The 26,151-nt window shown below is 44.5% G+C and overlaps 1 long non-coding RNA gene across 1 annotated transcript; it reads right to left on the bottom strand.

Moving 5' to 3' along the window:
* Nucleotides 1–16,281: 16,281 nt before the first annotated feature.
* LOC113879168 lies at nucleotides 16,282–19,745 on the bottom strand. The gene is made up of 2 exons (XR_003507221.1): nucleotides 19,608–19,745; nucleotides 16,282–17,969 (listed from the first exon to the last, which is right to left on the bottom strand). It is a non-coding gene; the product is annotated as an uncharacterized LOC113879168 (long non-coding RNA).
* Nucleotides 19,746–26,151: the final 6,406 nt, after the last annotated feature.

The raw sequence follows: 26,151 nt of genomic DNA, 5'->3' as shown, positions 1-26,151 counted from the left end.
GTGTAACATTTAGAGGACAGTAAACCCCAGACCCACAGTGTTCCATTAGACTCTTCCTTACTGGGCAGTAGGCACCACTTGGGCACACTAAGCCTAGCATTATCAAGAAATAATTGAGAAATACAAACTGAAAGAATTCTGCTACAAATGGTATTTATTACTTCAAAAGAGAGAACTGTTTTCCCTTTTATGGCATCGAAGATATCCATTTTTTGAAAATGTTTTCCTAGCACATTACAAATTACTTCAGAGTTGGGAAATGCTCCTTGCTAGGAAGAGGCTGTGTGCTCTGAGGATTGGTTCTGACTCCTGATTGAAAATATTGTTTATTTGGGCAACTACATTCTTCAGTCAGTAAGGCCTGGGGAGTTTACTATTAATCCCAAATGTAAACCCCAGTTAGAGTTGCTGCTTACAAAAGCTGATTACTATTTAACTCTCATGTTCACAGCACATCTTGCAAATGCCTCCAATAAATGAGAAAACAGTACTTATAAGCAACGCTGACTGAGGTGACCTAAATTACTGCTCCTTCGATCTTTTCTCCTACCTCGACTCTCTCCATTGACTGTCCCAGAAAACACCTGAAGGTTTAGCCCAAAGATGAACTTGCACGAATCTGGGGGAGGCGGGGCGGGTGGTGGTGGGGTGAGGACAGAGGGGAGGACAGGAAGTTGTGCCTGACGGCTGGCCTGGTGATTGCATGCTCCCTTCCTGTTTTAAAGAATTGCTATCTGGACAGGAATTGAACCAGAAGAACCATAGATACACATGGAGTTAGCATTGCTAGATTTAGCAAAACAGACAAAAACTATTGTATGTGACATATACAATATAGGCCCTGTTGATCTGAGGTTCAACTTGAACTGGGCATCCTCACAACCCTCCACTGAACAGATAACCCAGACTTGCAGGAGACAGGAGCCGTAGAAGGATGAGGCCCTCAAAATCCCTAAGAGAAAGGTTCTCAAGATTTCTAGGGTAGCTACAAGTACCCAAAGTGGAGAGTCTAAGACTCCTAGAGGGCAAGGGCTAGTCCATCCCATGAGCCTGGCATCCCTGGTCCCCCTGGTTCCCCTGGCCAGCAGTGGGCAGTGGGAGAGGAATCAAAGAAAAGGAGATAGCCAGCAGGGTATGCCCTTTCCTCTTCCTGCAAGCTCCTCTCACACGTGTTCTTTTTCCTCCTCTCCCCTTCGACTCTCCTCGTCCTCGCCCCAGTATCCCCTAAAGCCAAACAAATCCTGAAAATCAAAAAGTAAAAAAAAAAAAAAACCACCTTTTTTTCCACTGTGGTTTTCACGTAGATTTTCAACCTACGACATGCAGACATGATTGAAGCAATTAACCCTGAGGTGCGAGAGACGCTTCACTAGGATTTGCAGCCACCAGTCAGGAGGCGAGACAGGTGTGGGAGGGGCAGTGGGGCCACAAAAGAGGGCGCCCCCAGTCGCCATCCCCGGGGGCTCGCGGATGGCTCCTGCGGCCGCTGCTGTTTATCAAGCTGTTCACAGGAAGGGCTTCACAAAATAAAATAAAAATCAACTTTCCAGTCACAGCCCTGACAAGTCCCAGGACGGCCAGCTCCCGGCTCCCACACACGCACCCCTTGTGCCCTCTCTGGCTTTCAATTCCAACTCCCCATCACATGGGGGTCCCCACCTGCTTCCCCACGAAGCTGCTCTTCCTCTTGTAACAAGAACGTCCATCTCGGGTTTTATTTCCTCCCGAGAAGCCTGAGGAAGCCTCAGGTGGGTTTCCATGTCAACCTTCACTGAAATCCAAACATTTGACTTTCTCAAAGGCAGTTTAACCTCTGCCACCACATCCTTAGAGGGGCAGAGGATTTTTTCCCAAGGCTTGAAAAAAAAAAAAAAGACTAGAGCTTTCAAAAGACTCAGGCTTCTGGGGGATTCTAGTCACAGAGTGATAACACATCTTGAAACAGGATATTTATAATTTGTTTGGTTTCACATTTATCCTCCCAAAGCTAAACAGAAATGGCTGAGAGCTATGAAAACACTTAGGTAACAAGAGGGGCCAGAGCAGAGATAAAAAGAATAATTGGAAACAGAGAAGCTGCTTCAAGTCGCACCTTCTTGAAGGCTCATAGCTCGGCAGGCTGGAAAGCTCAGGGCAGGCCACAGCATCCTTCCATTCTGGGCATTCCTTAGCCTCCCCTCTTCCAAGGTTTACTTATGCAAGCTTAGCTGCAATTTTCCATAGATCCTTGGCCTGGTCCCAGGCCACCTTCCCAGGGAAGAAGCCCGCAGGGATGGGAGCTTGGGGGAGAACAAACACAGGTTCCAAGCTCTGGAACAGGCCACCTGGAAATGAAAGAGAACCTGTCGAGATAAGGGATTTACCCAGGCCAGGGTGCGCTGTGGGAAGCGAGCAGGGCAGGAGCAGTACAGCCTCACATGCCCAACCATCAGATGACGAAACTGGGAGGTAATAAATGGGTCTAGTGAGGCCACACGTGGAATAGTATGTTCCTCACGGCCTCACAGGGAAGAGGCACACACTGACTTGGCTGCCATTCAGAGAAGAGCAATTAGGATGATTAAGAGGCCAGAGGGAGTGACTTAGGGGGAGAGATTAAAAGAATTAAACATGTATACCTTGGCTAAGCTCAAAGCAGAGGGAATGTGGAAACTCTATAAGCATCCTCAGAACATAAACATGAGGAGAACATGGAATTGTTTCACATAGTCCCTGAGGGATGTAACTGGAAGTAATAGGATGGAGGAAAAGAAAACTGAACTACCTGTTGGAGAAAGCTTCTGAATAGGTCCAGATCAACTCTGACACTCAAGAAGTGTCAGTCACACCGAATGTTCTTGAAAAAAAGTCAACAAGGGGAGGAACAACGTGATAGGAGAGAAATAAGTGCATGTAACAGGGGCTGGTCTGACAGAGACGCTGTGAAAGGGAAAAAATAATAACACAAGACAATTTCTTTTAGGGCATAGTCAAAATCTTTGGAGGTTCCCTACTAACTAGAATTGATTATTGGATGTCTTAGCTTGGCATTCAAGGCCCTCTCCCACTGGCCTGAGCGCACCCTCCTAAAATGACTTCTCATCAGTTCTCAACGTTAAGCATATCTCCTGAAGCTTCCTGCTGCGTTTCCTCCTTTGTTTATGAAATCGCCCAACCTGGAATTCCTCCCCCGACTCCCATTGTCCAGCTATTGAAATCTTACTCAGTATTTAGAATCTACTTAAACCCTGCTTCCTCTGGCTACCCTGATCGATCCCAGTGCTCTTCCCTCTCCCTCTTTCCCAGATCCCATTTTGGCAGCTGTGACAAACTCCTTGCTTTGTCAGCTAATAGGTTCATGTAATACTGGAGACATCATGAACTGGAATGTGTATCTTCTCTCTCATCCTTTGCCACCAGCTTTTTGATCCTTCTTTGACAGCTCTTCCCTCCATGGTGAACCAGAATTCACATAACACTAGGGTCCTGTCCTGCTTTCCTCCTTCCTACCACTCCAGGAAAAAACTCTCTCTTATTTCTGACTTTCAGATGCGGGTGCTCCCCGGAACTCCTTCTCAGCCACTTCTTTTCTCGCTCTGCATTCTCCCTGGAAGATCACTTCCAACCTTGGGGCTGCAAGGACTCTCTCAACACTAATAATTCACAAGTCTGTGTCCAGCTCAGTTGCTTCTCCTGCGCACCAGGCTTCTTATTGGATATCTCAAGTTGGAGGTTCCATGTGCTCTTCAACATGCCCCAGGTACAGATCTGAACTCAACGTCTTCTACTTCAAACCTGCTTCTACTCTTTTTAAGAGAATGCCCCCAACTAGAAATCTCCCTATCACCCCAAATGAAAACTCCCAAGTGCCCTCCTAGGCTCATTTCCTGCCCCTCCTCCACAATCAATCAATCATCTCAATCAGTCATCAAGTTCAGTTTATTCTGCCATGCCTTTGTGTCTGCCCAGGACTGCCCCAAACTCCGCTTTACTTATCTGGTGATAGTACTTACCTCCTTAACCACTGATGAGAGCACATCCCTTAGACACAGTACTTCTCCCGTTGCATCCAGAGATGAACCCAGGTGTAAGCATATGATCCAAGCCTGGCCAATAACAGGTTTTCCTGGGCCCCTACATTTTGAAGCTGTTCTGAATCACAGAGAGCAGGACTCCTTGGTTTCATCAGACACTGCAAAGACATGATTTCAGAGCCACCAACAGGTCATGTAACCAGGCCTGAAAGAGTGAACAGCTAACTTCCAGAGATAAGAATAAAAATAGAAAGAGATGGCAGGATGCCATTCCCCAAACCAGCTGTGGCAGGGCCAGCGGCTTCCTTGCATTTCCATGATTTGGTTACAGGAGCCAAAAAATTCCCCACCTTTAACAGAGCTTCTTAGAGGTCATTTCTGTCTCTTTGAGAGTTCCTATTAATATTAAAAAAAAAAAAAAAATCAAATCTGGCATAATTCTTCTCATTCTGTGCGTATCACCATCAGTCTCACCCAGGCCACTAAAAGCCTTCCCACTGAATTTTACAAATAGTTTCACTCCTTTCTGTGTCACTCTTTCAGTGCAGCCACCATGAATTTTCTAGAACTCAAGCCTGATCAAGACACTCCTGACTTAAAAGTCTAAATTCCTTGTCAAGGCTTACCAGGCCCTGTGCCCCCTTGCTCTTGCTTACTTCTGTCACATGCTATGTACCCTGATGTAGAATCCATTCTGCTTGAATTGCTCTTCTCTCCTAATATTGACTCATCCTTAAAGTCAAAGTGTAAAATGCCACTTTGTCAGAGAGACTCTAAACTCTAAACTGGTGTTTGTGTTAGTCCCTCAGTCGTGTCCGACTCTCTGCGACCCCAGGCTCCTATGTCCATGGGATTCTCCAGGCAAGAATACTGAAGTGGGTTGCCATTCCCTTATCCAGGGGTTCTTCTCAACCCAGGAACTGAACCCAAGTCTCTGCATTGGCAGGTTCTTTATCGTCTAAGCTACCTGGGAAGCTCTAAGGAGCCACTCCATGTTCAAGGTCAGGAGGGGCGGCGATGAGGAGATACCCCTCATCCAAGGTAAGGAGCGGTGGCTGCGCTTTGCTGGAGCAGCCGTGAAGAGATACCCCACGTCCAAGGTAAGAGAAACCCAAGTAAGACGGTAGGTGTTGCAAGAAGGCATCAGAGGGCAGACACGCTGAAACCATACTCACAGAAAACTAGCCAATCTAATCACACTAGGACCACAGCCTTGTCTAACTCAATGAAACTAAGTCATGCTGTGTGGGACCACCCAAGATGGGCAGGTCATGGTGGAGAGGTCTGACAGAATGTGGTCCACTGGAGAAGGGAATGGCAAACCACTTCAGTATTCTTGCCTTGAGAACCCCATGAACAGTATGAAAAGGCAAAATGATAGGATACCGAAAGAGGAACTCCCCAGGTCGGTAGGTGCCCAATATGCTACTGGAGGTCAGTGGAGAAATAACTCCAGAAACAATGAAGGGATGGAGCCAAAGCAAAAAGAATACCCAGCTGTGGATGTGACTGGTGATAGAAGCAAGGTCCGATGCTGTAAAGAGCAATATTGCATAGGAATCTGTAATGTCAGGTCCATGAATCAAGGCAAATTGGAAGTGGTCAAACAAGAGATGGCAAGAGTGAATGTAGACATTCTAGGAATCAGCGAACTAAAATGGACTGGAATGGGTGAATTGAACTCAGATGACCATTATATCTACTACTGTGGGCAGGAATCCCTTAGAAGATATGGAGTAGCCATCATGGTCAACAAAAAAGTCTGAAATGCAGTACTTGGATGCAATCTCAAAAAGGACAGAATGATCTCTGTTCATTTCCAAGGCAAACCATTCAATATCACAGTAATCCGAGTCTATGCCCCAACCAGTAACACTGAAGAAGCTGAGGTTGAATGGTTCTATGAAGACCTACAAGACATTTTAGAACTAACACCCAAAAAAGATGTCCTTTTCATTATAGGGGACTGGAATGCAAAAGTAGGAAGTCAAGAAACACCTGGAGTAACAGGCAAATTTGGCCTTGGAATACAGAATGAAGCAGAGCAAAGGCTAATAGAGTTTTGCCAAGAGAACGCACTGGTCATAGCAAACACCCTCTTCAAACAACACAAGAGAAGACTCTACACATGGGCATCACCAGATGGTCAACACCGAAATGAGATTGATTATATTCTTTGCAGCCAAAGATGGAGAAGCTGTATATAGTCAACAAAAACAAGACTGGGAGCTGACTGTGGCTCAGATCATGAGCTACTTATTGCCAAATTCAGACTTAAATTGAAGAAAGTAGGGAAAACCACTAGACCATTCAGTCAGTTCAGTTCAATTCAGTCGCTCAGTCGTGTCCGACTCTTTACGACCCCGTGAATCGCAGCACGCCAGGCCTCCCTGTGCATCACCAACTCCCGGAGTTCACCCAGACTCACGTCCATCGAGTCACTGATGCCATCCAGCCATCTCATCCTCTGTCGTCCCCTTCTCCTCCTGCCCCCAATCCCTCCCAGCATCAGAGTCTTTTCCAATGAGTCAACTCTTCGCATAAGGTGGCCAAAGTACTGGAGTTTCAGCTTTAGCATCATTCCTTCCAAAGAAATCCCAGGGCTGATCTCCTTCAGAATGGACTGGTTGGATCTCCTTGCAGTCCAAGGGACCCTCAAGAGTCTTCTCCAACACTACAGTTCAAAAGCATCAATTCTTCAGTGCCTCAGCTTTCTTCACAGTCCAACTCTCACATCCATACATGACCACAGGAAAAACCATAGCCTTGACTAGACGGACCTTTGTTGGCAAAGTAATGTCTCTGCTTTTGAATAGACCATTCAGGTATAACCTAAATCAAATCCCTTATGATTATACAGTGGAAGTGAGAAATAGATTAAGGGACTAGATCTGATAGAGTGCCTGATGAACTATGGAATGAGGTTCTTGACATTGTACAGGAGACAGGGATCAAGACCATCCCCATGGAAAAGAAATGCAAAAAAGCAAAATGGCTGTCTTGGGAGGCCTTACAAATAGCTGAGAAAAGAAGAGAAGTGAAAAGCAAAGGAGAAAAGGAAAGATATAAGCATCTGAATGCAGAGTTCCAAAGAACAGCAAGAAGAGATAAGCAAGCCTTCCTCAGCGATCAATGCAAAGAAATAGAGGAAAACAACAGAACGGGAAAGACTACGGATCTCTTCGAGAAAATTAGAGATACCAAGGGAACATTTCATGCAAAGATGGGCACAATAAAGGACAGAAATGGTATGGACCTAACAGAAGCAGAAGATATTAAGAAGAGATGGCAAGAATACACAGAAGAACTGTGCAAAAAAGATCTTCATGCCCAAGATAATCATGATGGTATGATCACTCACCTAGAGCCAGACATCCTGGAATGTGAAGTCAAGTGGGCCATAGAAAGCATCACTACGAACAAAGCTAGTGGAGGTGATGGAATTCCAGTTGAGCTATTCCAAATCCTGAAAGATGATGCTGTGAAAGTGCTGCACTCAATATGCCAGCAAATTTGGAAAACTCAGCAGTGGCCACAGGACTGGAAAAGGTCAGTTTTCATTCCAATCCCAAAGAAAGGCAATGCCAAAGAATGCTCAAACTATCACACAATTGCACTCATCTCACATGCTAGTAAAGTAATGCTCAAAATTCTCCAAGCCAGGCTTCAGCAATACATGAACCGTGAACTTCCAGATGTTCAAGTTGGTTTTAGAAAAGGCAGAGGAACCAGAGATCAAATTGCCAACATCTGCTGGATCATGGAAAAAGCAAAAGAGTTCCAGAAAAACATCTATTTCTGCTTTATTGACTATGCCAAAGCCTTTGACTGTGTGGACCACAATAAACTGTGGAAAATTCTGAAAGAGATGGGAATACCAGACCACCTGATCTGCCTCTTGAGAAATCTGTATGCAGGTCAGGAAGCAACAGTTAGAACTGGACATGGAACAACAGACTGATTCCAAATAGGAAAAGGAGTACATCAAGGCTGTATATTGTCACCCTGCTTATTTACCTTATATGCAGAGTACATCATGAGAAACCCTGGCCTGGAAGAAGCACAAGCTGGAATCAAGATTGCCGGGAGAAATATCAGTAACCTCACATATGCAGATGACACCACCCTTATGGCAGAAAGTTAAGAGGAACTAAAAAGCCTCTTGATGAGAGTGAAAGAGAAGAGTGAAAAAGTTGGCTTAAAGCTCAACATTCAGAAAACGAAGATCATGGCATCTGGTGTCATCACTACATGGGAAATAGATGGGGAAACAATGGAAACAGTGTTAGACTTTATTTTGGGGGGCTCCAGAATCACTGCAGATGGTGATTGCAGCCATGAAATTAAAAGATACTTACTCCTTGGAAGCAAAGTTATGACCAACCTAGATAGCATATTGAAAAGCAGAGACATTACTTTGCCAACAAAGGTCTGTCTAGTCAAGGCTATGGTTTTTCCAGTGGTCATGTATGGATGTGAGAGTTGGACTGTGAAGAAAGCTGAGCGCTGAAGAATTGATGCTTTTGAACTGTGGTGTTGGAGGAGACTCTTGAGAGTCTCTTGGCCAGCAAGGAGATCCAACCATTGACTCATTGGAAAAGACTCTGATGCTGGGAGGGATTGGGGGCAGGAGGAAAAAGGGATGACAGAGGATGAGATGGCTGGATGGCATCACCTGACTCGATGGAGGTGAGTTTGAGTGAACTCCGGGAAATGGTGATGGACAGAGAGGCCTGGTGTGCTGCGATACATGGGATCGCAGAGTCGGACACGACTAAGCAACTGAATGGAACTGAACTGAACTGATTTTGTTATTTCCTTGATCATAACACTACCCATCACAGTTCTTACAAAAATTATTTATTAAATGTTTTACCTTTCCCCACTAGTCGATAAGTGCCTGAGAGTAAGTCTATGTCAGCTTTTCCAGAGAGAGAGAGTGAACAGTGGTGATCATGGTGAATTAATAATACCAGCTACCACCTAGTCTTTGATGGCTTTCAAATGTATTTCTAGACTTTCTCCCTTGGTTTCAGATGTGTATTTCCAACTGCATCCTAAACTGGTCCACTTTCTGTGGTCCATATCCTCCTAGGAAAACAATCTAGATGCCTGAGAGTCACTTTCTGACTCCTCCTTCCCTCTTTCCCAATATGCACTCAATCAACAAAGCTTATCTGTTATCCCTTCTACTCTCTGGCTATGCTAACTCTGCTTAGTAGAGGTGATAGCCTCCCAACTGGTCGCATTGATTAACTGCCTTAATTCATTTCCATGTATTCTTGACATTGTACCCAGAGTTGTCTTTAGAAAAGTGCAAAGCCAATTGTGTTGCTCCTCTTAAAATTCTTATATGATCTACCCAAGATAGAGTTCCTCTCTTTTACGATCTGGCCAAAGCTGACCCTTCTCCTTTCACTGTCTGCCCCTTCTATCTCAGTATTGTTCCTGGGGGCTTCCCTGGTGGTCTAGCGATTAAGAATCCACCTGCCCATGCAGGGGACATGGGTTCGATCCCTGGTCCAGGAAGGTACCAAATGCCATGGGTCAACTAATCCCGTGCACCACATCTACTGAAGGCCGTGCCCCCTAGATCCCTGCTTGGTAGCAAGAGAAGCCACCACAGTGAGAAGCCCGTGCACCACAACGAAGAGGAGCCCCTGCTCGCCACGACATGTGCAGCAATGAAAGCCCGTGTGCAGCAAGGAAGACTCAGCACAGCCAAAATAAATACATAAAAATATTGTTTGTGATACTCACATTATCTTTCATGCCTATGCACCTTGGCATATGTAGTTTCCTCTGCCTAGAATGTGCTTTCTCCTATGTCAGCTTGGCCAGCTTAAGACAACTGAGCTCTGGGAAGCTTACCCTAACTTTCTTAAGCAGGTTTAGAGTAGTCTTCCTTCCATGATGGGAAGGAAGATAATGATAATGATAATAATGTATCACATATATACTATATACTAGTTTCTCTGCTACTAACCATTAGTCTATGTGGATTATTATGTCCAATAAAGAAACTGGGAACTGAGGTAAAGAAAGGTTAACTGACTTGTCCAAGTCTTCACACTTAATACATTTCCAGCGTCAGGATTCAAACTCAAACTCAAGTCTCACGGCTCCGAGGTCTATGCTCAGGTTCTTTATGCCATGCTGCTTTCTGTACCTCTGTTATTGCACACACACATCTTATCACTAAATACATTATTTGGTTTATTTCTGTCTGTCCTATGGGAGAGTAACTTAGAAGCGGGGCCCATGGCATTTTACGTTTGAGTCCCAGTGTGGCAGACAGTCAAAAATGTTTGTTGAATGAATAAATATATCAGTGAAGGTATGGTGAGAAGTGAGAACACTCTGTGGCTTATTCACCTCCAAATATGGACAAAATTGTGACGTAGGCAAGTTTCCCCTCCGTTTTTGTGTCAGTGCACTCATGTTTGCTTTCCACCCTTGGGAATGATGTGAAATTAGAGACAACAGGCGGAGGCAAGTGAGTCAGAGATTCCAGGGAAACTGTGCAGCCCAGTGGAGCAGAATTGCATGGGAATAAGATAAATGATATGAAATTCACATGAAGTCAAAATGCCCCTTAACATTTCCTCAAGAAGATGCTATGCCAGGACCCAAAGTCATTGCCTGTTAGAAACTTGAATAAGGCCAGTTTTTCCTCCAGAGTTCAAATGCATTACTGTTTCTTTATTGAACCTTGATAACACAGTGAATGCATCTGGGGGTCATATTCAGGTGTTCCAGGCAAGGGTACTTTTTTTTTAATTTAAATTTATTTATATTAATTGGGGGCCAATTACTTTACAATATTGTATTGGTTTTGCCATACATCAACATAATCTGCCACAGGTGTACACGTGTTCCCCATCCTGAACCCCCCTCCCACCTCCCTCCCTGTACCATCCCTCTGGGTCATGCACCAGCCCCAAGCATCCTGTATCCTGCATTGAACCTGGACTGGCGATTCATTTCTTATATGATATTATACATGTTTCAATGCCATTCTCCCAAATCATCCCACCCTCTCCCTCTCCCACAGAGTCCAAAAGACTGTCCTATACATCTGTGTCTCTTTTGCTGTCTCGCATACAGGGTTGTCATTACCACCCTTCTAAATTCCATGTATATGCGTTAGTATAAGTTTTTCTTTCTGGCTTACTTCACTTTGTATAATAGGCTCCAGTTTCATCCACCTCATTAGAACTGATTCAAATGTATTCTTTTTAATGGCTGAGTAATGCTGCATTGTGTATATGTACCACAGCTTTCTTATCCATTCATCTGCTGATGGGCATCTAGGTTGCTTCCATGTCCTGGCTATTATAAACAGTGCTGCGATGAACATTGGGGTACATGTGTCTCTTTCAATTCTGGTTTCCTCAATGTGTATGCCCAGCAGTGGGATTCCTGGGTCATAAGGCAGTTCTATTTCCAGTTTTTTAAGGAATCTCCACACTGTTCTCCATAGTGGGTGTACTAGTTTGCATTCCTACAACAGTGTAAGAGGGTTCCCCTTTCTCCACACCCTCTCCAGCATTTATTGCTTATAGACTTTTGGATCACAGCCATTCTGACTGGCATGAAATGGTACTTCATTGTGGTTTTGATTTGCATTTCTCTGATAATGAGTGATGTTGAGCATCTTTTCATGTGTTTGTTAGCCATCTGTATGTCTTCTTTGGAGAAATGTCTATTTAGTTCTTTGGCCCATTTTTTGATTGGGTCATTTATTTTTCTGGAATTGAGCTGCAGGAGTTACTTGTATATTTTTGAGATTAGTTGTTTGTCAGTTGCTTCATTTGCTATTATTTTCTCCCATTCTGAAGGCTGTCTTTTCACCTTGCTAATAGTTTCCTTTGTTGTGCAGAAGCTTTTAAGTTTAATTAGGTCCCATTTGTTTATTTTTGCTTTTATTTCCAATATTCTGGGAGGTGGGTCATAGAGGATCCTGCTGTGATGTATGTCGGAGAGTGTTTTGCCTACGTTCTCCTCTAGGAGTTTTATAGTTTCTGGTCTTACGTTTAGATCTTTAATCCATTTTGAGTTTATTTTTGTGTATGGTGTTAGAAAGTGTTCTAGTTTCATTCTTTTACAAGTGGTTGACCAGTTTTCCCAGCACCACTTGTTAAAGAGATTGTCTTTAATCCATTGTATATTCTAGGCAAGGGTACTTCTAATAAACATCCTGCATGGTAAGTTTTATCTGACCCTGCTTCCTAGAGAAGTTGGTACCAGGAGTAGTCTGGGAGCACAGATGGTAAGATTGGGTTTTAGAGCTGGACCATTTATAGCCTGTTTGGTGGTAGGTAGAGCACAGATATCCCCCAGCACAAGGTGGAGGTCCAACTGTTAGAGCTTCATTGGTGAATTATTATAGTAGTAGAAAGAAATTACATGAACTGGGGCAAAGTGTCAGGCTTTTGAGGTATATGAGGCAAACAGTAAGTGTGAAGTCAGTGAAACTGAATGGGTATTGCTAAGCCCTACATCACTAAGAAAAGATAATAAAAGGCTGAAAGCAAAAAACAGGCAATAGCAAGTGAAGTAAGAAAGCAAAGGGCCTCCCAAGTGTCACACAAAAAAGGCTCCCAGATCCTTCAGGATGGCAGAGAAAACTTAGGACCGGGTTTTAATCAGAAGAATAGACAAACTCCAAAGAAGGTTGAGCTCCCAGCTGTGGCAGGTATGCTATGCCTGGTTGGAAAAGAATACAGCCCTGAATTAGTTATTGTAAACAAACTCATTTCCTTTTACATGGCTTATCACATTAATAGATCTGGGAAGACAATGCAGACATATACATACACAAAGTGTCCGTTCTTGTGCACTGAGTGGAAAAATATGGTGGATGTCATTCATTCAGTCAACAGTTAAGTTACACAGTGCCAGGCACTGGGCTAATTGAGATACAAGACAAATTAGTCATGGTAGAAAGGAAATAAGAATAGAATCCAAAAATGCCATTTGGTGAATCGATTTCTATCTACAGGGAGGTTTTTAGTGGCATGCCACAAATCGCAGGCATTGTCCATATCTTATGTAATATTATTTATTAGCCATGATTTTGATAAACAATAATAGGAGACCTATTTGTCACATTTTATTTTGGCACAAAACTAAGTAGGTTAGCAAGTACAAAGATGGCAGGATCAAGATACAACCAAGACTGGAAGCATCGAGCAGAAATGCTCAATATAGACAAATATAAATTTTATGTTAAGAATAAGTACAGGTTGGGGGTGACGCAGCTTGATACCAGCTCATGAGGAAGAAAGTTGGCTTTGAGTGCAACAAGAAAGTGGGCTCTGAGAAAAGAACTGGATTGTCTGGAGCACAGAATGTGATCCACAGAGCACCTGGAATACCGTATCCAGTTCTGGGCACCACATTTTAAAAACACTGATCCACTGAAGTTGGTTCAGTGGGTGGTAGTTAGGACATGAAAGGTCTGGAAATCATACCATATGAAGAGAGATTGACGGAACAGAAACCAAGAAGACTGAATGGAAACACAGTGGTTATCCTCAAATATGTGGAGGCATTTAGGTAGAAAAAAAGAATGTCTTGTATTTTGTTCCAAACAACAGAAATAGAATTCCGTTCTCCTTCAGACCTGTCCCATAGACAGGCTAGCGTTGTCCAGAACAACTTATAAGGCAGAATGTAGGACTAGGAGATCGGGTTTAATCTCCTCTGAAGATTCCTGTGCTTCCTTGGTGGTGCTAGTGGTAAAGAATCTGCCTGCCAAAACAGGAGATGCAAGAAACATAGATTCCATCCTTGGGTTGGGAAGATATCCTGGAGAAGGAATGGCAACCTACTCCAGTATTCTTGCCTGGAAAATTCCATGGAAAGAGGAGGCTGGCATGCTACAGTCTATGGGATCGCAAAGAGTTGGACACAACTGAGTGTGCACACACACACAAAGATTCTTTAGACTCTAACATTCTGTGTTCCCATCTGCCAAAAGTGAAAGTCACTCAGTCATGTCCGACTCTTTGTGACCATGGACTACAGAGTCCATGGAATTCTCCAGGCCAGAATACTGGAATGGGTAGCCTTTCTCTTCTCCAGGGGATCTTCCCAACACAGGGATCAAATCCAGGTCTCCCACATTGCAGGCGGATTCTTTACTAGCTGAGCCACAAGGGAAGCCCAAGAATACTGGAGTGGGTAGCCATCTCCAGGGGATCTTCCTGACTCAGGAATTGAACCAGGGTCTCCTGCATTGCAGGCGGATTCTTTACCAACTGAGCTATCAGGGAAGCTCTTCAAGTGTACTGGAGTGGGTTGCCATGCCCTCCTCCAGGGGATCTTCCCATCCCAGGGATCAAACCCAGGTCTCCCGCATTGCAGGCAGATGCTTTACTGTCTGAGACACCAGGGAAGCCCCATCTGTCAAAATCTGCTCTCAAATACTTCATTCAGACTCAGGCACACATGATGGAAGACAGACTTATAGCCTCCCCATTACCTCCTGGTATCTGGACTTTAACAGAGTAGAGACACATCAAAGGGTTAATTTGCTTGCTCGTGGTGAGGCCGTTCTAGCTGAGGATCGCAGTGAACACTAAAGGGTATGCAGCCCTTTCCACTGCCTAGAATTCGCAGGGACGGGACAGTGTTCCCCCAGGAAGCTCACAGCACTTCGCTTTCCTGGCACAAGGAAAAATTCCGCAAGAATAATGTATTTGTTGTTAAATCTGCTCTTCCAGCAGAGCTGTCATTGCTTCCCAGGGAACATCTTTACATCACAAAAGCATCGGTCTCCTTTTAAATGAATGAATGAATGAACAAAAATGCCAATGCTTTCATTTCCTTTCATCAAAAGCCATGCTTACAGTAATAAAAGACAAACCGGGGTAACTGAGAAAACATGAAAGCAGGAGGAAGTACCTAGTAAAGCTTACATTATAAAAGCTCCTTTGGCTGAAAGATTTGCCGGTCTGGATACGAAATTGGCATTTCAGAGCCATATAATTTATGTAAACGGTAGCCACAGAGATATTTTATCTTGGTCATGTGCATAATCTGAAAAGAAAAAGAAAAAAAACTGGACATCATCCGGGAGGACAACTTCCCGCTGGAGCTTTCTGGATGATTTATCAAGAGACTGTGCATGAGGTCACCTCTTTAGGTGGCAGACGCTTTGGAGATAATTGTTATGACCACGACTGGAGACCCTCCCGAGTCTGGGCTCAGGACCCCTCCCCAGCCTCTCTGGGCCGGCTGCCTCCTCCGTAACCATGGCTGACAGCTGTCTGCACACAGTCCTGCAGTACCCAGCCCGACTGGGAGTTATTAGCCCATCTTGACGGGGCTCTTTCCCAAACAAAGACTCACTGGCAGTGAGTTTCTGCAGAGACAAGCTGTGCATGCTCCTGGTGCGCTGGTGTGCAGCTCCCCTAGAAGGGTGGGGAGCCCAGCCTGGGTTTAGAGCAGCACTCCAGAACAAATGTGTGGTTTTGGAGGATGTGAGGATTGGAGGGTGTTCTTTACTCAGTGTAATTCCACACAGGAGTGAGGAAACAGTAGATGAAGTGAAGGGGTTGGTAAAGATGTAGAATAAATAAAAATGAACCCCAAACAGTGAGAAGGCCCAGAGTCAGCCGGGTCCCATTTCTTTGGTCTTGAGTCACATCAGGGAGGTGTAGGCCCTCACAAGGGTTCAGAAGACCTGCTTATGGCCAGTTTTGTTAGGATAGTGCCTTGTGAACAAGCTGGAAAGCAAGACCACTATCAAGCAGAAGCCCAGCACTGGATCTGGATCTGAGAGAACGCTCTGGCAAGGGCTTGAAACTCACGGGGTCCACATCCACAGACACCAAGTATGGCTGTGGACAGGAGTGGGGACCTGTTGCGTAGGCCTGAAAGGTGGTAGCAAAACGACCCTGGGTATTTCTCTGTGACAAATTATTGTTTTTTTCCTTAAGGGAAGACTGGAAGTTTGCAGGCTGTTCTTGGCAATTCTGTAATCCTAGCAAAAGAGTTACCCAAACCATGGATCTGTTTGGAAATCAAGAGATCATGCTTATCAATTCCTTATCTAGGTCTGACAACTCTGCTTCACTCTAAGGAAGGGCTTTCACAGTGCAGTTTCCAGAGAGTATCTGAAAGCAGAGAAACAACAGGAGAGGAGAAAATAATTTGAGAATGATCTGAGACTATCAGAAGCTGATAAGATTCAAGAAACCTAAATCCCTAATGACACTGGGGGCAACTTGTAAATTCATTTAGTGACTCCAAAATGGTCTCTTTCTCAAACAAATTTTTGTTATTGTTGTTTTACATAAACTTCTTCACAGTTAGCAACTTTTTTCTAAAGTACACACTTTTAATTGGTAAAAGCAATCTCTTGCATCATGAGGAATGAGTCATTACAGGACCCAGATGCCCCCTCAGTTTCCTCCACAAACACATAGGTAAGAAAGTGGGTCACAAGAGCCTGCCATCCATGTCATATTCTTTCTTGTATGTTTCATTCAACATTGTTTTGTACTTATAAGGAATTGTTACACTAATCATCTTTTTGCCAAATTGGCCACAATATAATCCACCTACCACTGACCAACTACAGAAGAAAAATTAAACAAACGTTTTGCTGTTGTTATCCTTTTTTTCCTAGGGGTTGAGCTTCTGAAGCCAGGAGGTCACTTGGATTATGTATACAATTTTGGTAATTGCATTCCTAGATTCTACAAAATGCCACAGCACTCGCCGGAGTCCAAAATAGCTGTTGCAAACAATGACAATTACTGCCCAGACATTTTCAAACACAGCAGGTTACTGGCTGAGGCCGTGATGGAAACCCTAAAAAATATATAAATATTTTGAAATGCTCTGTAAATCAAATTGATGCCCCAGACACAGAGTGGATTGTCTTGGAGCAGCTGAAATCATTTGGAGGCTGAGAGGCTTTGTGGAAGGGTGTTGGAAAACTTTTGAGCTTGTTAATATTAAGCCCCAAAGTCATAATTAAATGATTTTTAAGTTTTCTTTCTCTCCAAGAACAGGGATCACAGTTCTGTCTGGTCACCTTCACCCTATAAAGGCCTGTACTCTATTAAAAAAAAAAAAATTACAACTTAAATTTCCCCAGTGCTTCAATATGTTCAGATTCCCACATCCAATGGCTGCTATTGGATGGTGATTGGCACCTGTTTATGGAAGGGGGAGCTGAGGCCCCTGTCCAGTGGTGATCTGAGAGGCCATGAGGGTAGGCAGTTGGGGTCAGAGGGGAACGATGATGGCCCCAAGAAATCTTGCTTACACATTCTAACAGTTTCTGCTGCCCTGGGTCAGATTATGGAGGAGTTGTGGTGCCTTCTGTTTGGAGTTGGGTGGGGCTAATTTTGTCAAGACTGATGTCCAGAGGGAAGCTTCCAAGTCTTGTCCAGTCCGGGTAAGGTAAGAAATCTGACACTAATATAGTCTCACAGCAGCAGGACAATCTGCCACAAGGCCCAGTCCCACCCCAGGATATGAAAAAGCCTGCTTCAAAAACTCCAATATGGCAGGCTGCCCTTGGGGAAGTAGGAGGTCAGAACTTAACCCAGTGCACAGCCTTAAGGAGTATCTCTTCTTTCAAGAGGAAGTCTGGACCTTGAGTGAGACTAAGGAGAGTTTCTTTTCCTAATAAATGTATGTCATGGACAGAATGTTTGTTTTCACCCAAAATGTATACGTCAAAGCCCTAACCCTAGTAAAATGATGTTCGGTAGTGGGGACTTTGAGAGGTAATTAGGTTTAGATGAGGTCATGAGAATGCGGCCTCCACGATATGATTAGTGTGTCATTGTAAGAAGAGAAGGAGACACTGGAGCTGTCTCTCTGCTAATGATCACACAGACGAGAAGGTAGCTGTCCATAAGCCAAGCACAGGGCCCTCAGCAGGAACGGAAGTGATCAGCACCTTGACCTTGGACTTCCCAGCCTCCAGACCTGTGAGAAATAAATATCTGTTATTTAAGCCACTCATTCTATGGTATTTCGTTATAGTACCCCAGGCTAAGATAGTATACATGCCAGTATACTGGATTTCCTGGAAGTAAATCCCTACATTCAAGTAAGTCATTTCCTGTAAAAGCTGAAAACTATTAAAAAGAAACAAATATCCACCTATATTCAATTCTTTAAAAAATGTTTGCTTCAGGTCCTGGGTTACAGAAAAAAACAAAACTTCCAAACCCCAGAAAGACATGAACCCTGTCCTCAAGGAACTTACAGGCCAGGAAGAGAGGTAGATATTTTAAAAAATGAGCTGAGTAGTACATTTAAATTGTGCATGAGTATAATATTAATTTATCTCAGCATTTTCCTGTCTTTTTATTTTTTATGTGCCATGGACCATGTGTTATTTTTCACTTGGCAGTGAATAAATCTGTGAAAGACTTTTATCATTATTCAGTGATCAGGAAGCTGGAGGGATCACAGTGCAGAGGACATCTTGACTCTTCACTTCCCCCAATGTCCCCTTGAAGGTGCTTCTAGCCTTTCTGAGGACCTGTCTCGTTGTGGGAACTAACTGCTGCTTGTCAGGCAGCCCTTACAGGTCATGGGCAGGACTCTCTCGGTTGCTTGTAGCATGAACCCAATTGCTACAGTCTGAATGTTTGTGCCCCCAAATTCATATGTTGAAATCCTAATCCCAAAGATGATGGTACTGGAGGGGACTGAGGCCTTTGGGAGGCACTTAGGTCATGAAGGTGGAGCCTCACGAATGAGATTAGTGCTTTTTAAAAAGATTTTGGTTGTGCTGGGTCTTTGTTGCTGTATGGGCTTTTCTCTAGTGTGGTGAGCAGGGGCTGCTCTCTAGTTCCAGTGCCTGGGCTTCTCACTGTGATGGCTTCTTTTGTTGCAGAGCAGGGGATCTAGAGCAGGCAGGCTCAGGAGTTGTGGCGCATGGGCTTGGTTGCCCCATGCCATGTGTGGGATCTTCCTGGACCAGGGACTGAACCCAAGCCCTGGTTTCTTAACCACTGGGCCATCAGGGAAGTCCAGGATTAGTGCTCTTAAAAAAGGAATCCCAGAGAGCTCCCTTGCTTCTTGCACACAACAAGAAGTTCTGACTATGAATAAGAAGAGGGTTCTCACCAAAATGCAAAATGCTGACACCTTGATCTTGGACTTCCCAGTCTTCAGAACTCTGAGAAATAAATCTCTGTTGCTTATAAGCCACCCAGCCTGTGGTGTGTTATTACAGCAACTTTAACAAGCAAAGATACCAATAGAAAGGAAGTTCCTGATTCACATATATCAAATAAACAGGTAAGGCCAAGTCATAGGATTCCATGAATGGCCGTGAGGCCAAGCACAGCAGCTGCTATCAGCAGAAGGAGTAGTGAAGCCATACCAGCTGCCTAATACTGGGATGATAGAGCACTTTTGGGGGGATGAAAAATATGTCCCTGTAGTTTCCTCCTTTGGAATAGCCCTAGACAAATCTAATTTCTCTCCAATTTGAAAGTCATCAAAATATTTAAAGACAGGTGTGAAGACTAAGAATTCTTCTCCATGCCAAGTATTCTACAGCCCAAGACCTCATTGCTTAATGCAAAGTCCCCTCATAAGGTGAGTTACCTGTTCATCTTCTAGTTTGTTCATGTCTGTCCCTCTTTGGTCCTCAACACAATCTCCAGCAAGAGGGTTCAGTTCAGTTCAGTTCAGCTCAGTCGTGTCCAACTCTTTGCAACCCCATGGACTGCAGCATGCCAGGCTTCCCTGTCCATCACCAACTCCTGGAGCTTGCTCAAACTCACGTCCATTGAGCCATTCAACCGTCTCCTCCTCTGTCGTCCCCTTCTCCTCCCGCCTTCAATCTTTCCCAGCATCAGGGTCTTTTCCAACGAGTCAGTTCTTCACATCAGGTGGCGAGAAGCCCTGTATCTATCACTGGAAAGGAAATGTCTAAGTTTTCTTCCTAGCATTTGTCTAATAATTATATGCATTTGGGAAACATCTTGGAAGTATTTTGAAGTATAGATCCATCTGTCTGTAGTTACCATACATAAAAGAAGACTTCATAAATATTACCTTTCCTGTACTGTCTAAACACCATGAGGTGCCAGAATATACAGACATATTCTGAAAATAAACTACTCAGAGGAGAAGGAAGCCCCAGGAATCACTTCCCAAGCAACAGATCATTCAATTGTCATGATGATTAGTAAGAGTTATTAGCAATTTTTCCTCATTGTCTTCCTCTCCTTTACTAAAATACAATAGTGGCCTACGCATGACTTAGTCCTATCCTGACTTGTAATTCAAGAACCATTCACTGAGTGGCTGTTATGTGAAGAATACATTTCAACATTTTGTCTAAGTGATGGTTCGAGGAGCTACGGATTTACTGACTATGCATAGAACCCATTGATTGTAGTAGAATGAAGTCTTGTCTTCTTCAATTGATCAGCAAAGATTCTTGAATTCCTAATGATTACATTGTACAATTATATTATAGAATTACAAGTAATAGAAATGAGCTCAATCTAATAAAAGTGATAAAAGGAGGGCATGGTATAAGGATTGAGAAGTGTCTCATGAAATAGCAGGAAGGAGCTGCTTTCACAAGGGACTGGGTGGCGATCAGGAACTAAGGCAACTTCTCTCTCCTAGGGCTATATGGACTCTCACCTCTGTTTATCGCTGTGTGTCTGCTTCTTCTCTGCTCTAGATAGGTCAGCTTTCCAATATCACCATGTGCACGGCAGAAGATGTCTGCTTCACAGAGAAGAAGTTTATACATCTGCAGGTCCAGTCATAGCCAGAGACTGACCACATTCTTAAATTCCAACTCCACATTTTCAGGGAAACTCCATCAGCCTATCCACCCCAAAAGTGAAAGTGAAAGTGAAGTCACTCAGTCGTGTCTGACTCTTTGCGACCCCATGGATTGTAGGTCGTGTCTGACTCTTTGCGACCCCATGGATTGTAGCCTATCCGGCTTCTCTGTCCATGGGATTCATGAAAGTGAAGTCACTCAGTCGTGTCCGACTCTTTGCAACCCCATGGATTGTAGCCTATCAGGCTTCTCCGTCCATGGGATTTTCCAGGCAAGAGTGCTGGAGTGGATTGCCATTTCCTTCTCTAGGGGATCTTCCCAACCCAGGAATTGAACTCGGGTTTCCCGCATTGCTTTACCATCTGAGCCACCAGGGAAGCCTATCCACCCCAAGGACCCACCTCATCAGCTCTGGTCAAGGCAGCAGGAACGCGTATAACAGGTACGGCTCTGATGGATGAGGGGCCCCTTCTCAGAGTGGGTTGAACAGGCACCCCATAATGCATCACATCTAGTCCTCCTTCACAGTCTGCTTTCAACTCACAACTTCCATGAATTTATTTGTTTTCATGTATTCACTGTGGTCATCTAAATCTTTTTATCTCATTAAGTGCTCCATCTCCATTTTTAGTCACAGCTTCTCGGTTCCTTCCTCTAACGAAGAGATAGTCATGCTGATTCTCACAAGTTGTCAAACAATCTTCTGCAGGACTGATTCTTGGGAGCAGGTTTCTAAGCCTTGCCAGAACCTTCAGTATCTTTGCTTGGAGTAGAGTGAATACTAGATTCTAGCAAACATGTCTGGGAACAGGGTACATGCTAGTTGGCAAATATCCAATGGAAGCAACAATCCACAGGAATACTCAAAGATACACTTACACTCTAAGAATTAAGGGGGGAGTGGCAGTCCAAGCCCCTACCTGTGACTAAAATGATGACACAGGATCCCCTTGAGATTTACAAGCCCACTGTGGTGGTAGAAGAGTCCTGGGACACCAACAACCTCAAGACCTGGCATCTTACGTGCAAGATGTCCTTGCAGCCTCGTATCAACACATGGGGTAGGGAAGTATACAGGAAACTGAAGCAGCAACATCAGACGGGTGACAGAGGCAGGGGAGGAAGACAGCTCTTCTGCCCCCTCACTAATGCTTCCTCTGCCCCAGTGTCCCCCAGTGCCCTCTAGGTGACCTGTGCCTGGAGGATTCTTCTCAAGGAAGGGCTGTCTGTGCTTCCAAAGGGGCAGCAGCTAGTTCCTGAGGCATGGGGCTTGGAGTACAATGCTGTTTTAGTAAGGAACAGATGTAAACAACTGTGATCGGGCCATGGCAACACCATCCAAAGCCCATCTCCCTGGAGGCCTATACCCGTCAACAGCAATCTTATCATCTTGGACAGCTGGTCCACCATGTTCAACATGCCAAGTCTCTACTGACTGGTACCTCCTGGCTTTGCATTTTATTCTTTTTGGTGGTGTCTGGTGAATTTTTCTTTTCTTTTCTTTTTAAGAACTAAGGGTCCTGCTTCTTTGGTGAAACTAGTTGGCTTCCATTTCATTTTTCAGGATAACTCAGTGTATTGATTTTTCCCTTTGCTGGTGATCAACTTGGCATCTATGCCTGTGGGGAAGCTGTTTAGTTTTCCTGTTGTTTCAAGTTGGTTCTAGACATTTCAGACTGCCCCAGACTAGTTGAACGGAGGCACTTACAGCCACATGCTCATTATGAAAGGTCTCACCTGGACCAGCCAGGTGTGGAGTCTGTTCTTTGCCAACTACCTCAGATGGTGATCTGAGGATTGGCAGGCGACTCTGTCCCATCTGTCACCTGTGGGGCCACACAGCAGGGAAGCAGAGGTGTCTGGTGTCCATCTGCTTCCCTCCAGCAGAGGACCCAGCCTGGGTCATGCTCACTCCTGCCTCTTTGGGGAAAGGTCTCCATTTCACATCACCAACCGTTGCCAACTTGGATTCAAAGCCAAACTATGTTGGGCTGTAGAACCTTTTGGATATTTGACATTGTATCAGGAATACTCCTGAGAAGGAGGCAAGAGGTCTCAAAAATGCCTCTTTTGGCTGGGAGGCAGGAAACTGACTCTGGGGCTATTTGTACGATACAGCCATGGAAAAGCTGACTCACATCTCCATAACTCCACTTCTCCTTCTCAAAAATGGGGACGATTCTGTCCCTTGAAGCTTCCTGAGGCCTCTGGGCAGGGGCAGGAGCTGTGTTCAGAAGTACCTGAGCCCTGTGGCAGAAACGCTCCCCGCTTATAAACAGGCAGGATCATCTATCATTTTGTAACTACTTCTCAAACAGGCTAGACTTTGACTTCTGGCGGAATCCCATTTCTCTCCTCTTGGACTGAGAGCGTGAACTCTTCAGGGAGCCAGTTTGTCCCCCACGAAAGACCTCTGGCTCATCAAATGATATTTATTGACCAGTCTCATGCACAGGGCCCACCACTGGCAACTTAGACAGCGAACTTTCTGAGCACAGACTGTTTCTAACTCTGTGTTCAGGACAGTAACTAGAAATTAGCAGCAATCAAGACTCAGTTGAGATCATCATCTTGGGCTATTTTCTGTCTGGCAAGTGTGTGCATCCAGGCTTCTGCCACAAACCTTCTTAGCTAAAAACCCTCTCTGTCTGCCCTGCAGCCCAGGGGATAGAAGCCCACACTTTGTGGGCAGGAGCTGCTCTCATAACTGTACCTATTTTGGGCAGACACTGAGGGAACAGGCAAGAATTCCTGTAGCGTTAGATCGGTAAAGAAAAGATCTGCCTTGGATTTAACAGCTTATACATCTCAAATAGGAGAGAAATTCTGAATATTGGAAAAAAGAAGAAAACCCAGAACCATGAGGGTATATTTATATGAGCTGTGGAAGGAAGTTGAGGAATGGGGCTATGATGAGGAGCATTCCCTTCACTCCAGGTCTGGACATCCCTGTCTGTCTGAAGCAATGGCCTTTCCTTTCTGATGCTCTGGCAAGAGTGCCAAGATTTTCCCATGAGCTCATAAGGATGGGCTGTTTTCATTTCTCTAGATAAATTTGGAGAAAGATTTCACAACGGAATCTCAGAATAGTCATCTTCAGCTGGACCTGGCTCACAAGATTGGGCAGCCAGGCATGTGGCAGAAAAAGAACATTCTATCTGGGGCACTGTTTTCAGGAAGCATGCCCCTAGGGGGATGGGAGGAAGAGTGTTATGGAGAGAAGAGATGGCACAGGAAGGGGGTCATATGTCAACGTTTTCTCCTTATATCTTAGTGGGGATGTGTGCTTCCAGTGTACTCAGATGAACATTCAGAATAGAAACCACCTAAGTGGTGCTGTTTCAGACAAGTCAGTCTCATGGCAGAAAGTAAAAAGAAAGAGCCAACCACAAATGGCCAGGACACAGAGTATGTCACATTTGCTCACATGCCATTGACTAAACACAGAAAGTCGTATGGCCAAGCCCAAAGTCAACAGGACAGGGAATAGACTTTATTCTGCAGCAGGGGCCACCTCAAGTCACAGGGCAAAGGGCAAGGATGAGAAAGTAAAGGAGCAGCTGGGAAGAACAATATATCCCACCACAGCCCTATAACATGACCCACTTATGTAGCTAGTATATCCCCATCCTGTGGGCTTGAGGGTCTTTTCCCAAAATCTCCACAGTGCTTTCAGTTCAGGTCAATCACTCAGTTATGTCTGACTCTTTGAGACCCCATGGACTGCAGCACACGAGGCTTACCTGTCCATCACTAACTCCCAGACCTTACTCAAACTCATGTCCATTGAGTCGGTGATGCCATCCAACCATCTCATTCTCTGTTGTCCCCTTCTCCTCCTGCCTTCAATCTTTCCCAGCATCAGGGTCTTTTCCAATGAGTCAGTTCTTCGTATCAGGTGACCAAAGTATTGGAGCTTCAGCTTCAGCATCAGTCCTTCCAATCAATAGTCAGGACTGATTTCCTTTAGGATGGACTGAGTGGATCTCCTTGCAGTCCAAAGGACTCTCAAGAGTCTTCTCCAACACCACAGTTCAAAAGCATCTTTGGCTTTTGAAAGTCAAAATTCTTTGGCGCTTAGCTTTCTTCATGGTCCAACTCTCACATCCATACATGACTACTGGAAAAACCATAGCTTTGACTAGATGGACCTTTGTCAGAAAAGTGATGTCTCTGTTTTTTAATATGCTGTCTAGGTTGGTCATAGCTTTTCTTCCAAGGAGCAAGTGTCTTTTAATTTCATGGCTGCAGTCACCATCTGCAGTGATTTTGGAGCCCAAGAAAATAAAGTGTCACTGTTTCCATTGTTTTCCCATCTATTTGCCATAAAGTGATGGGACCATTTTTGAATGTTGAGTTTTAAGCCAACTTTCTTCCTCTTTCACTTTCATCAAGAGGCCCTTTAGTTCCTCTTCACTTTCAGTTCAGTTCAGTCGCTCAGTTGTGTCTGACTCTTTGCGACCCCATGAATCCCAGCACGCCAGGCCTCCCTGTCCATCACCAACTCCCGGAGTTCACTCAGACTCATGTCCATCGAGTCAGTGATGCCATCCAGCCATCTCATCCTCTGTCGTCCCCTTCTCCTCCTGCCCCCAATCCCTCCCAGCATCAGAGTCTTTTCCAATGAGTCAATCTTCGCATGAGGTGGCCAAAGTACTGGAGTTTCAGCTTTAGCATCATTCCTTCCAAAGAAATCCCAGGGCTGATCTCCTTCAGAATGGACTGGTTGGATCTCCTGGCAGTCCAAGGGACTCTCAAGAGTCTTCTCCAACACCACAGTTCAAAAGCATCAATTTTTCAGCACTCAGCCTTCTTCACAGTCCAACTCTCACATCCATACATGACCACTGGAAAAACCATAGCCTTGAGTAGACGGACCTTTGTTGGCAAAGTAATGTCTCTGCTTTTCAATATGCTATCTAGGTTGGTCATAACTTTCCTTCCAAGGAGTAAGCGTCTTAATTTCATGGCTGCAGTCACCATCTGCAGTGATTTTAGAGCCCCAAAAAATAAAGTCTGACACTGTTTCCACTGTTTCCCCATCTATTTCCCATGAAGTGATGGGACCGGATGCCATGATCTTCATTTTCTGAATGTTGAGCTTTAAGCCAACTTTTTCACTCTCCACTTTCACTTTCATCAAGAGGCTTTTTAGTTCCTCTTCACTTTCTGCCATAAGGGTGGTGTCACCTGCATATCTGAGGTTATTGATATTTCTCCGAGCAATCTTGATTCCAGCTTGTGCTTCTTCCAGCCCAGCGTTTCTCATGATGTACTCTGCATATAAGTTAAATAAGCAGGGTGACAGAGACAGCAAATCCTCATAGACTTTCTTTTTAAAAT

This window comes from Bos indicus x Bos taurus, chromosome 20 (assembly GCF_003369695.1).
Source record: "Bos indicus x Bos taurus breed Angus x Brahman F1 hybrid chromosome 20, Bos_hybrid_MaternalHap_v2.0, whole genome shotgun sequence".
NCBI classification, from domain to species: Eukaryota; Metazoa; Chordata; class Mammalia; order Artiodactyla; family Bovidae; genus Bos; species Bos indicus x Bos taurus.
The sequence above is the reverse complement of the archived record's forward strand: the minus strand, read 5'-3'. Positions and strand labels throughout refer to the sequence as shown.